This window comes from Phascolarctos cinereus, unplaced genomic scaffold (genome assembly GCF_003287225.1).
Source record: "Phascolarctos cinereus isolate Bilbo 61053 unplaced genomic scaffold, phaCin_HiC Scaffold_4;HRSCAF=312, whole genome shotgun sequence".
In the NCBI taxonomy this organism is placed as follows: Eukaryota; Metazoa; Chordata; class Mammalia; order Diprotodontia; family Phascolarctidae; genus Phascolarctos; species Phascolarctos cinereus.
Genome location: NW_027555847.1, coordinates 519,325,474 through 519,338,928, shown reverse-complemented (window position 1 = coordinate 519,338,928; position 13,455 = coordinate 519,325,474).

The window sequence follows — 13,455 nt, the reverse complement described above, 5'->3', positions numbered from 1 at the left end:
CAGCCCTGTGAGATAGGTGCTATTATTTTCCTCATTTTTGCAGAAGAAAAAACTGACATTGGAAAAGGGTAAATGACTCACCCAGGGTCACACAGCTAGTAAGTGTCTGAATTAGGATTATAAACTCAGCTCTTCTTGACTCCAAAGTCTAGAATTCCATCTGCTAAGCCATTTAGCTGCCTCTGTGAAGCGTTTCTTTTAATCAACTCAGTTCTCAGCAGCAGATGCAAAATGTGTCTTCCTCCAGTCAACTAAGCAGTGGGCTCTGCAGGCTCTAAGCTCTTCTCTCATCCCTCTGTTTGGGCTGTTTTCTGTAAGCCATCAATTTACCTGGGCTTGCCTGGGCTCAGCTCCTTTCAAGCAGCAGGAAAGTCTTAGTTTCTACTGTTCTGCTCTACAGTCTCAGTTAGTGTCTATATTTTCTGCATTGTATGGACTCTGATTCCTACCTCAAAATAGGGTCTTCCTCTGTGACATAACTCATTCCTATCTTAGGTTGAGAAATCAAAACTCACATCTCTGTCACACATGCCACAAACGGGCAATACACAATCGTTACATATTCACTAAAGAAGTTCTAGTTATCAGGGTTTCTCAGCTATCAGCCTCAAAGTCCTCATAATAGTCATAAGAAAATTAGCTGTTAAGAAATGAGACATTTTGGCCATCTTTGCCTTCAGTAAGTACTTTTTCTCTGAGAGAATGTTTTCTTTTTTTAAAAAAAAATTAATTCTGAATTTAATCACCCCCCCAAAAAAGAACATTTCCATACATACACAGAAAGCAGAACACAAAAAGAGTCCAGTTCATACTACTTGCTTTTAAAAATTTAATAAATTCTATGTGTTCCTTCTTTTCCTTTCAACAAACAAAAATCGAATTTCTTTGCTTTACACACATCTTACCCCTTGAAAAAGGAAAATGAAATCCCTGTAACAAATACATACAGCCAAGCAAATCTACTCAGTGGCCATATCCAAAAATATTTGTCTGTACCTTATTTCTATCACCTCTGTCAAGAGTAAATTTCTATTATTATTAATATTGTTTAAAGGTTTTCAAATGGTAAAAATAATTATTATTTAGGTTACAACTTATAGGCAGAGGAAATGTTTGTTAATAAGAGCTGTGTTGAAGATAAACTGTTACTGCCCCCTTAGTTCCAATCTTCTAAGATTAGTTTCTAAGTACAGTTTGGGCACATCACTAGAACTGAATAAGAAAACCAGGATCATACTGGGATGAGAATCACAGTGTAGTTCTATAGAGACCAATTAGTGATGAATAGTTGTTCAGTAATGACAGCTACTTTCTTTTACTGGTGTGTAACTTCTATCCTTATTAAGTTTCATTTTCCCACATTTTAAAAGATGTGGAAATGAAAATAGAAATGGATTGTATGGGTCAAAGGTGTCATAAATACACAAAAATCCCTGTGCTGTGGAACCTGTCTCTGCTATTACATAGTTCCTGTAAAACAAGATAATTAGGCTTAAAGATGCATCCATAGATGAATGTTACAGCTATATTCAAAATTCTGCAGCCAAACAAAAGAAGTATAGCTAAAGCCATATACTTAAAAACAAATGTAAAAATTTAATAGAACAGCCTATGTATTGTAACACTACTTATAGAGGATATCATCATAACTCCCCATTGTAATCCACAGGGGATAACTTTAATGTCTCAATACATAATATGTAAAAGTCCTCATTGCCACCACAAATAATAATTTTCTATTAGTATCAAAATGTCTCCCTGTAAAATATAGAAACATCCCCACTAAATGACATACTTGAGAATAACTGAGTCACGCTTTTGGATGAGATCTTTAAAAATCATTACTAGATGGAAATGGAGAGAATCAGAGCTGAAAGAGATAGATAAGAGAGGGGACTACACCAAGATATTTGAACTCAACTCATTGGAGAAGCCTAAGCATCTGTGAACCACTTCCAGAAAACTACAGGGATCCAGAAAAGTATGAACCACGGAGCCCCAGATGTGGTAGTGATTGGAAGCAAAATCAGAGTAGCGGGGAATTCCTAGGCCAGAACAGGAGCTATAAGAATTCCAGTTAGCAGCAGTAGAATGGCTATGGTAAAATAGTGTATTTCGAGAATATTTAGAGAAATTCTGGGACCCTAGTACAAAAGGAAAAGGCTCAAGCTCTAGCAGGAGCTGGAATCAAGCTGCTGAGGCAGAGTCAAATTGGGGAAAAACAATTCCAGACTTCTTTCAAAAGTACGGTAAGTGATTCAGATTGTAGAGATCCAGGCAGGAGTGTGTAGGAGTCAGCTCCAACCCCCTAGAGAGCCAACTATTGAATTTTCATTATAAACATTTACACCTCAAAAAAATCAGCAAATGCTACAAATTAGGGCTTAATCTATTCTTTTGTCAATTTCTTGACTTAAGGAAGTGATGGAGAAAATGATAATGATGCAAATTAAATTTTAAAATGAATCATGCCTACATTTTAATTTTGGAGATTAGTTGTTAAACATTCCTGGGTCTAGGGGTGAAAAGAATCAGCTCTAGCAACTTGTAGTTTTTTTCTTTAGTTGGTAGGGAGGCCTCAATCTCAGGATAGTGCTATAAAACTGGATAACTATATGAGTCGCTAGGAATAGGGAAGTTTATCAGAGGGATGGGTGGATTGATTTCTGTTGAATTCGTGAGTTTTCTCCTTGAGGGTGTGCGGGAGGGGTCAGGTGGGGCCAGCCCTTGTGCAGTATTACGGAAGCTGGAGTCCCTGTACAGTTATAGAGACGCTTACCAGAGAGGGAAGGAGAGTTTGGACTGTGAGAGTCTCATGTGAGGGTCCTTTGTATTTTGCATTTTCTGCTGAATCAAATGAATTTTCTCTTTTGTTTGATATATAGTTAGCATGAGGGCCATTTTACCTCTTCTTCAGAATCCTAGACACAAGTTATGTGTTGTTATTCTCATATAAGTTCTCTATTCTCATAAAGAAAAAATGAAATACATTTGGTGTAGAGAACCAGACCTCTGGACACGGAGTCAAAAAGTTCAAATGTTAACCTTAGACATTAGCAATGTGACCTTAGGCAAATCACTTAACCGCTGACTGCCTCAGTTTCTTCATCTGTAAAATGGGGATTATCATATCTACTCACAGAATTGTTATGAGGACCAAATGAGATAATATTTGTAAAGCACTTAGAATTGTGCCTGGTTATGGAGTAAGTGCTTATTAAAAAAATTTTTTTTAATGTTCTCAGAGGAAACCCTAGGTAAAATCATGAGTTAAAGAAAGTGTTTTACTAGAAGTCCTTAAGATTGACTCCAGTCTATATAAAACCAAGGCATTAATTCTGGGCCATGGGTTATACAACAACAGTGAAAAACCAGGCTTGATTTGTGTCGAAGCTTTAAAATGCAACAGATTTTTAGCAGTTCTTTCAGGAGCCAAGCTGTTGACGTCACAGCAGTGTTTAACTGGGGAATTAAAAAGCTTAGCAGTGCGGGAATTACTCCTGTGATATCATCTGTGTTCTACTGCCAGTAAATGTGCTGAAAATACCCTGCTCCGGAAAAGCTATGTCTGTAAGAGACAGATCAGTTTTCCAAAAGAAAAACTCCAACCACCCCAAAAGAATCAAAACAAAACAAAACACCCACATCCAATCCATGGGAACCAAAGATCAATACACAAAGGTTGTGTTCATGTATACAAAAATCTAGATAAAAAATGCTATTTCAAGCATAATGTTACATTATATAGAAATGGATCTGATCCAATATATTAATGGAAATGAGTCTGATCAGATATGTCCAGTATCATTCTCAATTCAGAAAGATTTATTTCTAGTATGTTATGAATACATTTTTAAATTAAAAGAAAGGGCTTGAAAACATAAGATTTATTTTTTTAAACACTGCTTCTTGGGCTTAAAGTACCCAAGAAAGTATAAAATTTAAAACCTTGTCAAGTTTAAAACATGTACTGAAAAACCATTTTTTAGAGGTAGTTTAGTGTAACAGAAAGTGTGCCAACCCCATGGTTGGGAGCCTTGGTTCAGGTTCCCATTTTGACACAAAAACCAAGTCTGTTACCTACTAGTTGTATGATCAGGAGGAGTGCCTTGAGTTCTCAGAGTTGCTATGATTTCATCTGTTAAATGGTGATAATGATACTAGTATTCTCTACCTTAAAGAGCTGTTGTGAAGAAAGCTCCATATAAACCTTAAAAGGCTATTGAGTTACTGTTATTATAAATATTTTTCTTAACAAATTTCTTTTTGGGAAGCTAGGTGGCACAGTGGCTAGAGCACCAGCCCTGAAGTCGGGAGGACCTGAGTTCAAATCCGGCCTCAGACCAAGCACTTGGCACTTACTAGCTGTGTGACCCTGGGCAAGTCACTTAACCCCAATTTCCTAAAAAAAAAAAAATTCTTTTCTATCTCTGTGAGATATTTAAACCAATTTTCTAAAAATCCTAACAACTCTTTAAAAACTATAATCCCCGTTTTGGTGATAGAACTATTTGATTTTGTTTTTAAAACATTCCAAACAATATTAAAGACAGCACTATGAAAATTTTTCTTTTTTATAAATTCTAATTATGAATATTTTGGTTAACAAAATCATTGCACATTTCGTGGAACCCTTAAAAAGTACTTGTTGATATCTTGTGATCAGAATTACAAAAGCATAATTCCTTCTGTACCTGCAGTTTCACAGAAGTTAGCCCAAATTTGGTTTAAGTGAAGGAATTAACAGCACAGGGAGCAAATTTAGATATGAAATTATATGACAACAAAAAAAAAATCATAATTTATTTTTTGTTGTTAAGATGTAAGTATAAAATCTGATCAGTCATTATCTGGGCAGGCCAGGAAAGACACTTAAGAAAGGATGTAACATAAAATACTTTTAAAAAGATTACTTTTTCTAAATGAACAGATGGTTAGTGCCAGAAAATTCCACTCTTTGTAAATCACATGTGTTTATTTTGAGATATCAATTTGCATGTGTTAAGTGACAGCTCAAAGTCTTTGATAGACAGAAATATACAGGGTGTCCAATTTCCAAATCTTGCTGAGGGAGGTCACCCAAATGCTTCATTTGTCCCAGCTCTGATTCTCTGATCTTGCTTCTTTTTTCCGTAATCTATCACTGAACACTTGCCAATATTTTTTTTTAACTAAGCATAACCTTGGGGTACCCAGTGAATATAAGTGTAAATATAACATTAGTTATTCCTGATGACTTTGCAGAACCCCTGTTGGCATTTTGTCCACCACAAAGAGCATCCTCTGGACAATGAAAGAAAAGCTGTTACTCTAGGAGACTATATTGCAATAGTCATCTCTTAATTATTTGTGAGTGGGTGGCATATACAATGGCAAATTTTTAATCCAAGACTCTTTTCTCCCTGTAACCCGATACATAGCTGAGTCATCTTATAATAGTTCACATTTATGTAGCACTTTACAATTTACAAATTGCTTTCCTCACATCAATCCTGTGAGGTAAGTGGTGCATCATTATTGCCTCCATTTTATAGAATTATGATAAGAGATTACTAAGGCACTGAGAATTTAAGTAATAGCCAGTAAATGTCAGAGCCTAGACTCATACCCATGTCTTCTATGAAGCTAGCAATTTTTCAACCATATATTTCCTTTCCCTCCAATCATCAATGTGTATGAATTTAGGAAATGCAAATTAATTGATATTACTAATGGAGATATCAGCTAGATTCAAATATGAAAATAATTCTGTTGTTTGATAATAAAAAGTAAATCACATACATAATTTATAAATGGGACAAATGTTGTAGCCACTTTCCACAAATTATTATGTACATGTATACTTATATATTTAATATATAATATCCTTCCCCAATAGAATGTAAGCTCTTTGAGAACAGGGACTGGGTTTTTTTTTTTTTGGCCTTTGTACCCCCTAGGTTTAATAGAGCCTTGCACATAGTAGGTACTTTATAATTGCTTTTTGGTTTGAATTAGATTGGATTGTATGGTTCATGAGTTAGGTCTCATATGATCACTAATCTATACCAGAGCAACATAATTTGTTAGAGCAGAGAGAGAACTGGACCTGGAGTTAGGAAGACCTGAGTTCAAAAATGGCCTCAGACTTGTACTGGCTGTATGATACTAGGTAAGTCATTTAACTTCCATAGTCCTCAGTTTCCTCATCTATAAAATGAGGTTAGTATTAGCACCTAGGTCTTGGGGATAAAATGAGATAATATTTATGAAGTGTTTGGCAAACCTTAAAGCACTGTATAAATGTGAGCTAATATTTCACTGAAAACTAAATAATCTAGGGTTCTTCGATATTAGCTATGATTTTGCACTGCATAGAGTTAGAAAATATCTTCAAGGTCTAAAGGTTGGCTCTATGGATATGAAACATTGCATATAATGTCATATTTTTCCCTATGTGTTGGTTAGTTTTGCTAAATCTTCTGTTCTTCCTCTATTTCTCGTTTTAGAAAATTATTTGTCTTAAGAAATGGCTCTCTGGGAGAGGGAGGGGTAAATATAGAGGGGAAATGTAGGTGATGGAAAAACAATCAATAAAAATCTATTTTTAAAAAGAAAAATCCTCAAGGATGCCTCTGGGTTATAAATACAACTTTTATATCAATCCATCTCTGTCATATCCATCTCCATCTTCAACTTCTCTCCTGAGATCTAAACCCACATCTTAAATAAGATAATGTATGTAAAGTGATTTGTAAGCTTTATAGTGCTACTTGTCAGATTTTGGTTTGCTTATTATTGGGCATATGTAGGGAACTCCCAAGGAGAAAACTCCCAATATAAATAGAAGCACTTGTTAAGCGATTTAGAGGTCTAGACTCTAGAGAGTTGCCAGTCAAGTGACTTGCCTACAGTCTCACTATCAGAATCAGCCAGAGACAACTTGAACCCAGGTTTTCCTGACTGAGACTATCTCATTATCTACTACATCAGGCCGCTTCTCATGTCAGTTGTTGCCAGTGTTATTTTTGTCATCATCATCGTCATCATCATCATCATCATCATCATCATCATCACTACCATCATCATCATCACTATCCTCATGATGTCCACTAAGGATCTTTTCTCCTAGATATCTGACTAGCACTTTAAACTCAAAATGTCCACAACCAAGTTCATCACAACCTTTCTTTTGAAACCTGCTTCTTCTTTTGACTTCACTACTTCTGTTAGTGATACTACCATTCACCTCATGGCCTGTATTCAAGATCTTGGCGTAATCTTTGATTCTATTCTCTCTTACCTTTTATATTCAATCAGTTATCAAATCCTGTTGATTCTAACTTTGTAATATCTTTCATATCAGTTTTCTTCTATTATTGCCACAACATAGGACTTCACTGCCGTCTACCTGGACCATCACCATCCTCCTAATAGGTTTTCCTACCGCCATTTTTTCCTCCTCTCCCATCCTTTTTTTATATCATTGGCAGATTAATCTCAGGCAACTTAAATCTGAGGAGGTTTGTTGCTGATTTCATATCCATAATAAAAGCTGGGGTATGAACCAGATGCTTTTCAAGCTTACCTTTGTACTACCACAGATTCATTTGCACGGCAAGACTTGCATTGTATAAAGTTATGCTATCTCACATCCACATAGCCCTTTGTTTTTTGCTGGAAGCAAGCTCTGAAATAGTTTGAAGGGCATGAGTATTAACAATCTGGAATAAATAAAATTATAAGAATTTTCTAACCTTATGTCATATGGAGGTGTGGGACAAAGATGCCTACCTCCTACTTGTAAAATAAAAGAATAGACTTAATATTTAAGAAAAATGTCCAGCTACTGCTCTGGGCCTTTGCTGAGGTATGGTACCTCTGCTGTGACTAAAGAACCATGAGCCCACTCTTATCAAGGGAAGGCTTTCTAGTTACTGCAGCTGAGCAGAGGCAAACTGAGGTGGTTAACTGTTGTCTGAGATGAAATTCAAAAGTTAGTGGTAGACAAGTTCATCAACGCTGAGAACAGTGAATACATGCAATGGATGAACATCAGGGAGGCCTCATCCAGCGGAAAGCGACAGTGATAACATTGCCAATGGGGAAGCAGGCTTAATGGGGAGCATCGTCAGAAAGCATTGATGGCATTATCCCTCCTGGAATGCTCCCTAGACACATATGTGTTCAATGTGCTCCCTTCCAAGTGGGTACCCTTTATGTGTATGCTCCTCCATCTTGTATGTTTTGTAGGTAAATCCACTCTTTTCAATGAGGTATATGTATCTGTGGGAGATTGTGCCCTAAGGTTATGGAGGAAGGAAAGGTTGAGGTGGGAGTGGTATAGTGTTACTTTGTTAATGTGTTCTTTTATTAAATGCCTTTGCTTTCAACTGATTTTGCCCTCTTAATGACAAGTGAAATGCAATGTTGGAGGCTCTTAAGTTATGGTTTTGAGTGGATTATGGATATACCAAGTACCCTTAGGTAATACCCTTCACTTTTGAGATACCCCACAAGAGAGGAGAATGTCCCAAATGTGATATTTCTTTATAAAATCATCTTTCCTCATGTTATTGCAATGTTTTTCTGAGAATTAATCTTAGTACCCTAAAGGAATATATTCATTAAGACTATGAATTCTCGAACAGGACTGAGACTGACAGGTATTAAGAAGTATGTTAACCATTGACTAGCCAACATCAGATCTTTTGACATACTGCTTTTAATGGTCCATTGCTTCAGATACATGACACTTGATAAACTCCCAAATGTTGTGCTATAGCTTTATTGTCTATGTTACCATTATTCATGATCAACAATTCTCTATCATGACATGCATCTCACCGTTTAAATGCTAACCCTGAAAGCTGAAAATACATGAGGGAGGGAACTTGATTGCTGGAGCACAGTCCTAAAGAATGCTGAAGGAGAAGGGATCAAGACCAAAGTTAGAACAATTAGCCTTAGCAAGGATAGTTAAGCCATTTACTCTGAGCCAAGAAAGAAGAATAATGCTATTTTTGAAGAATGGAAAAAAATTGTTGATGGCATTCCTGTTGGAAGGCCTCACCTCAGTCTCACCAAAGTAGGTTGTCATTTGCTAAATGTATGGGGAGTGAGGGTGCTACCCAGGGCTTGAGAAGACAGAGCAATTTAGAGAAGGAATCAATAAAAGTATTGCAAAGGATTGATAAGCAATAGTGAAGGCCTCTCACTAGGCCATTTACCATTAAGTTTAAAGTGGGCAAAATCAAGTTGATTTTGCGACTTCCTCAAGCAATTCTCAGAAAGTTGGGATTAGAAGCAAGAAAAGGGGAACCAGAGGGAGATAATTATCCTGGACTGAGGGCTAGTGAATCACTAAAATGACAGACCAAGGAGTCAAGGCTTTGTATGAAGGCAAAATGAAGCAAGAGTGAAGGAGAATGGGGTGTTGTCAGAGCAGCCCAGGAAAGATCATAGATTTTGAGGTGAATGTCAGCTTGAGGACAAAGGAGGACAGATTTATTAGCATGAATGGGAATTGTCTAGTGTCTGTGTAACCCTTGCCTCTTAGGCCAGTGTGCTGCAAGCACTGCCATAGAGATGTTAAGTCAGGATGCATTTATTAAGTGATTACTGTTTGCTAGGCACTGTGCTAAGGCACTAGGAACACAAATACAAGCAGAAAGAGAGAGTTTCTGCCATTGAGGAGCATCATAAAGTCTCGCAGAGAAAGATCAGTAGTGCAACTTGGTAGAGAATGAAGACATGGTTGATGTAACCTCCTCCTTAAAATGGAGGTTCTGGGGAGAACCATCCAATCAGAGGAAGAAGCTGAAGAGGATAGGAGGGTACTTCCAATGAGAGAAGTAATCCTGGGATGGTGGAGATGACCCTGAGCCAGAACTGAGAAAGAATCCGTTGCATGGTATACCACCCAACAGGGCCTGCTAGGGTCCTTAAGTACACTCTTCCCTAAACTCTGAGACCCCCATAAATTTTTGTTGCAGAGGATGATTGTTAGGTGCTGAGGAGTACCTCATCCTCTTTCTATACGACAGGATACGCGGGGTGAGCCTTCTGAATCTGCAGTGGAGAACTTCTACTTCCAGCAACACCCTCACCTTTTGGGCTAGCTAAAGGCGGAGACAGACAGATAGACACAGGGAAAGGCAAAGAGACAGACAGACAGAGATAAAAACAGAGAGAGACAGAGCTAGAGAGAAGCAGAGAGACAGAGAAAGACAGAGATGGAGAAAGAAGAGCTAAAGAGAAGCCGTCTTTTCCTTCCAAGACTTAGTCAAAAGGGAATGGTACTCAAAATTGCTACCTCGTCTAAACTCCTTTTCAATTTCTATGTTCTCATTTATTATAAATTTTAAAAAAGTAGGAGTTCACCAAAAGAAGAGAGACAAGTTTGTGTGATTAACAATGGAAAGCAAATGGAGATTTGGGAGAGAAAAAAAAGTACTTTTCTTTCTTCCTCTTTCCCTGCCCCCCCCCAAAAAAAAGGAAAGGGAGACAATGTATAAATCCAAATATAGCAAGTATTCTCTGGCCCATTATCCCAGAGTCAGAATGCTACATCTCCCCCTTGGGGTTCTAGGGGGTATGACTGAAGAGTTTGAAATATTTCTTTTATAATGCCATCAGCTCAAGCCCTGCCAGGAGAAACACAGAAAATCTGTATCGAAAATTTTGCTCCAATTTATCTCCAAAACTCAAGAGAGAGAGATAGTTTGTGTATAAAATACCATTTGTTGCAACCAGGAATTATGGAATTGTGGAGTGGAAACTTGCTAATTACGTGAAAAGAAACATTAAAGATGTCATTTTTCACCTGTATACAGCTGTATAAAATACCACAATGTATAGATTGTCACTGCTAATTCTGTACAAGTATTTAAGAAATATTTATCAAGTTAAATTTAATTTTCACTTGCAAAGTACTTAGTGACCCTTTTCCCTGTTAATAAATTTCTGATGAGGTGTTACAGTGGTTACACATTGATGACACATGTTTAATACTGCTTTTAAAATTCATGGCCAAAGGGCAGAGTATTATTTGTATCTGCTCCTCTCTCAGGCTGCTTACTTACTAAGCAGCAGTGTGCCACTCAGACAATTGTCTGGTGTGGTGGGACCAGTGTTTCCCTCTCACTTACAATATGGAAAAGCTTCACCTAAAAGAAGGCAAAGCTGATCTCAGCTTCCTTCCCTCCACCTTTCTCCCAGATAATATGGGCTAGGCCCAAGACAAAACTGATTGGCTTCCTGTTCGGCTAACGGCATAAAAAATCCTAGCCATGTGGAGTCAGACTTGGTGGATACCTACTATCACAAGAGTACCCTGATCATTTGCTTAAAAAAAGGGAGGCCTATATCCTTGTTGCATATCCTTCCAACAACTGAACCTCCTTTTTGTCAACAATTCACTGACTTACAAGTGCCTCCTTTTGTGCCCTGACTAAGACAGTGCAACCATTAGACCCCTTGACTCTACATTTTAAAAAAAAGCCATAGGGACGAAGGGTTAGCAACCTAGGGGCTCCCTTTTTTGCAAGTTGCTTCACCAACTTTCACCCAGTGCTCCTGTTACGCTTTTTGATTGCTCTGATTCTTATTAGTTTTTCCTTACATCAAGCCTTATTGCTACCTCAGAATTCACTCCTTTTTTGAGACTCAGCTCAAATACAACCTTCCACCTGAAACCTTTCCTGATCGTCTGAACTGTTGGGGGTTTTCCTCCCTAACTTGTATTTAATTACAATGTATCTTTTCAACTATTATGTGCTTATTTTGTATTTACTTCCTATAAACATATATGTTGTCTCTCATTCCATTTTTTTGGTCAGTTTTATTTCCAGTACCCAGCATGGTGTCTGACCTTTAACAAGTACTTAACAAATTTGTACTAATTGATTAATTTTTCTTTATCTCAGTTTAATTATCTATAAAATGAGATAGTTTCTAAGCAACCTCTGAGCTCCTTTGCTGAAGACTCCATTACAACTGCAGAATCTTTTCTGCACTCCTAGTGGAAAAGTGGAAAAACTCAGGTGGTTTATGAAAAATGGAGTAGTGAAGAGTTCTGCTAGTCATGGCATCTACAGTTTGGGAATGGCAGGAGCTTAAAAGGAACTATAAATTTTGGTGCCCAGGATAAATATCACAAAATACTCCTGGGGCAAGCAGCAAGAAACACATCATCAAATTAACTTTTAAAAACATAGCCAGCTGGGAGAGAAAGAGGAGAGATCCTTCAGTTGGCCAGAGGCCACCCTGAGGAGGCTTCGAGGAGGTGGGGGGAGCCGAGAAACAAGTGGTAGTCTCCCGTTTTATGTGTGTATAGCCCCTGCCCCCAGAAGGGCTTGGAGTGTCCCCTGAAGAGCAGTCCCATGACAGTTATGTACATACAGAGAAGATGGGAGACCTGATTGGCTGAGAGAGCCGCAGAGATGAAGAAAAAGGGAAGGCATAGAGAAGTGTAAAAGTTGAGGTAGAAACTACTCCTTTGGCTCTGGTGCCTTGATTAGGTGCAAACACTTTATTTTTATTTATTTTTAGTTTTCAACATTCACTTCCACAGGATTTTGAGTTCCAGATTTCCTCTACCTCTCTCCCCTCCTCCCACCCCATGATGGCGGGCATTCTGATTACTACTTCCCCGAATCTGCCCTCTCTTCTATCACCCACCCCCTTCTGTTATCCCCTTCTTCTAGTTTCCTGTTGGGTGAGATAGGTTTCTATACCCCATTGCCTGTGTATCTTATTTCCCAGTTGCAGGTAAAAACAATTTTTAACATTCATTTTTAAAACTTTGAGTTCCAAATTCTCTCCCTTCCTCCTTCCCCACCCAACCTCATTGAGAAGGCAGGCAATTCGATACAGGTTATACATGTGTGGCAAACACTTTTTTAAAAAATTAAATTAGACAGAACTGACTAAACTGGGCCCGTCTGAATTACTCAAAAAGTATTTGTACCTAGTTTAGGCACCAGAGCCAAATCGGGTGGTTTCTATTCCACCCTGACAAAAAACATAGACTTTAAAGTCCCCAGATCCCTAGACATGTAGGGAGGAGTCAATACCACCCTTGATTCCCAGCATCTGCATCCCCAGAGAATGCTAGGAGTGGACTCCTCAGGTGAGATCATTCTTTCCCCTGTGAAGCTGAGATTTCATATTGCTTCTGCATCACAGAATCCCTGCATCTATATTCTTGTATTCTGTTGTATAACTTCCCTGGCAAATATATTTCTCAATAGCCATGATTGTCTTTTGAGTAATAAGCATATGACATTACAAGGGAAGGTTAAACTGCCTGAAATTAAGCTTGTTACCCTCTAGGTCTGAGACAGAACTGCTCCCTTACCACCTACTCTGAGACACCAGGGAAAGTGGCTTTTATCCAGAACTCTCCCCAAAGAAACACACCCTTATACTTTAAACATCTGACGCTGTAATAGACAGATGTAATTCCAAGGCCCA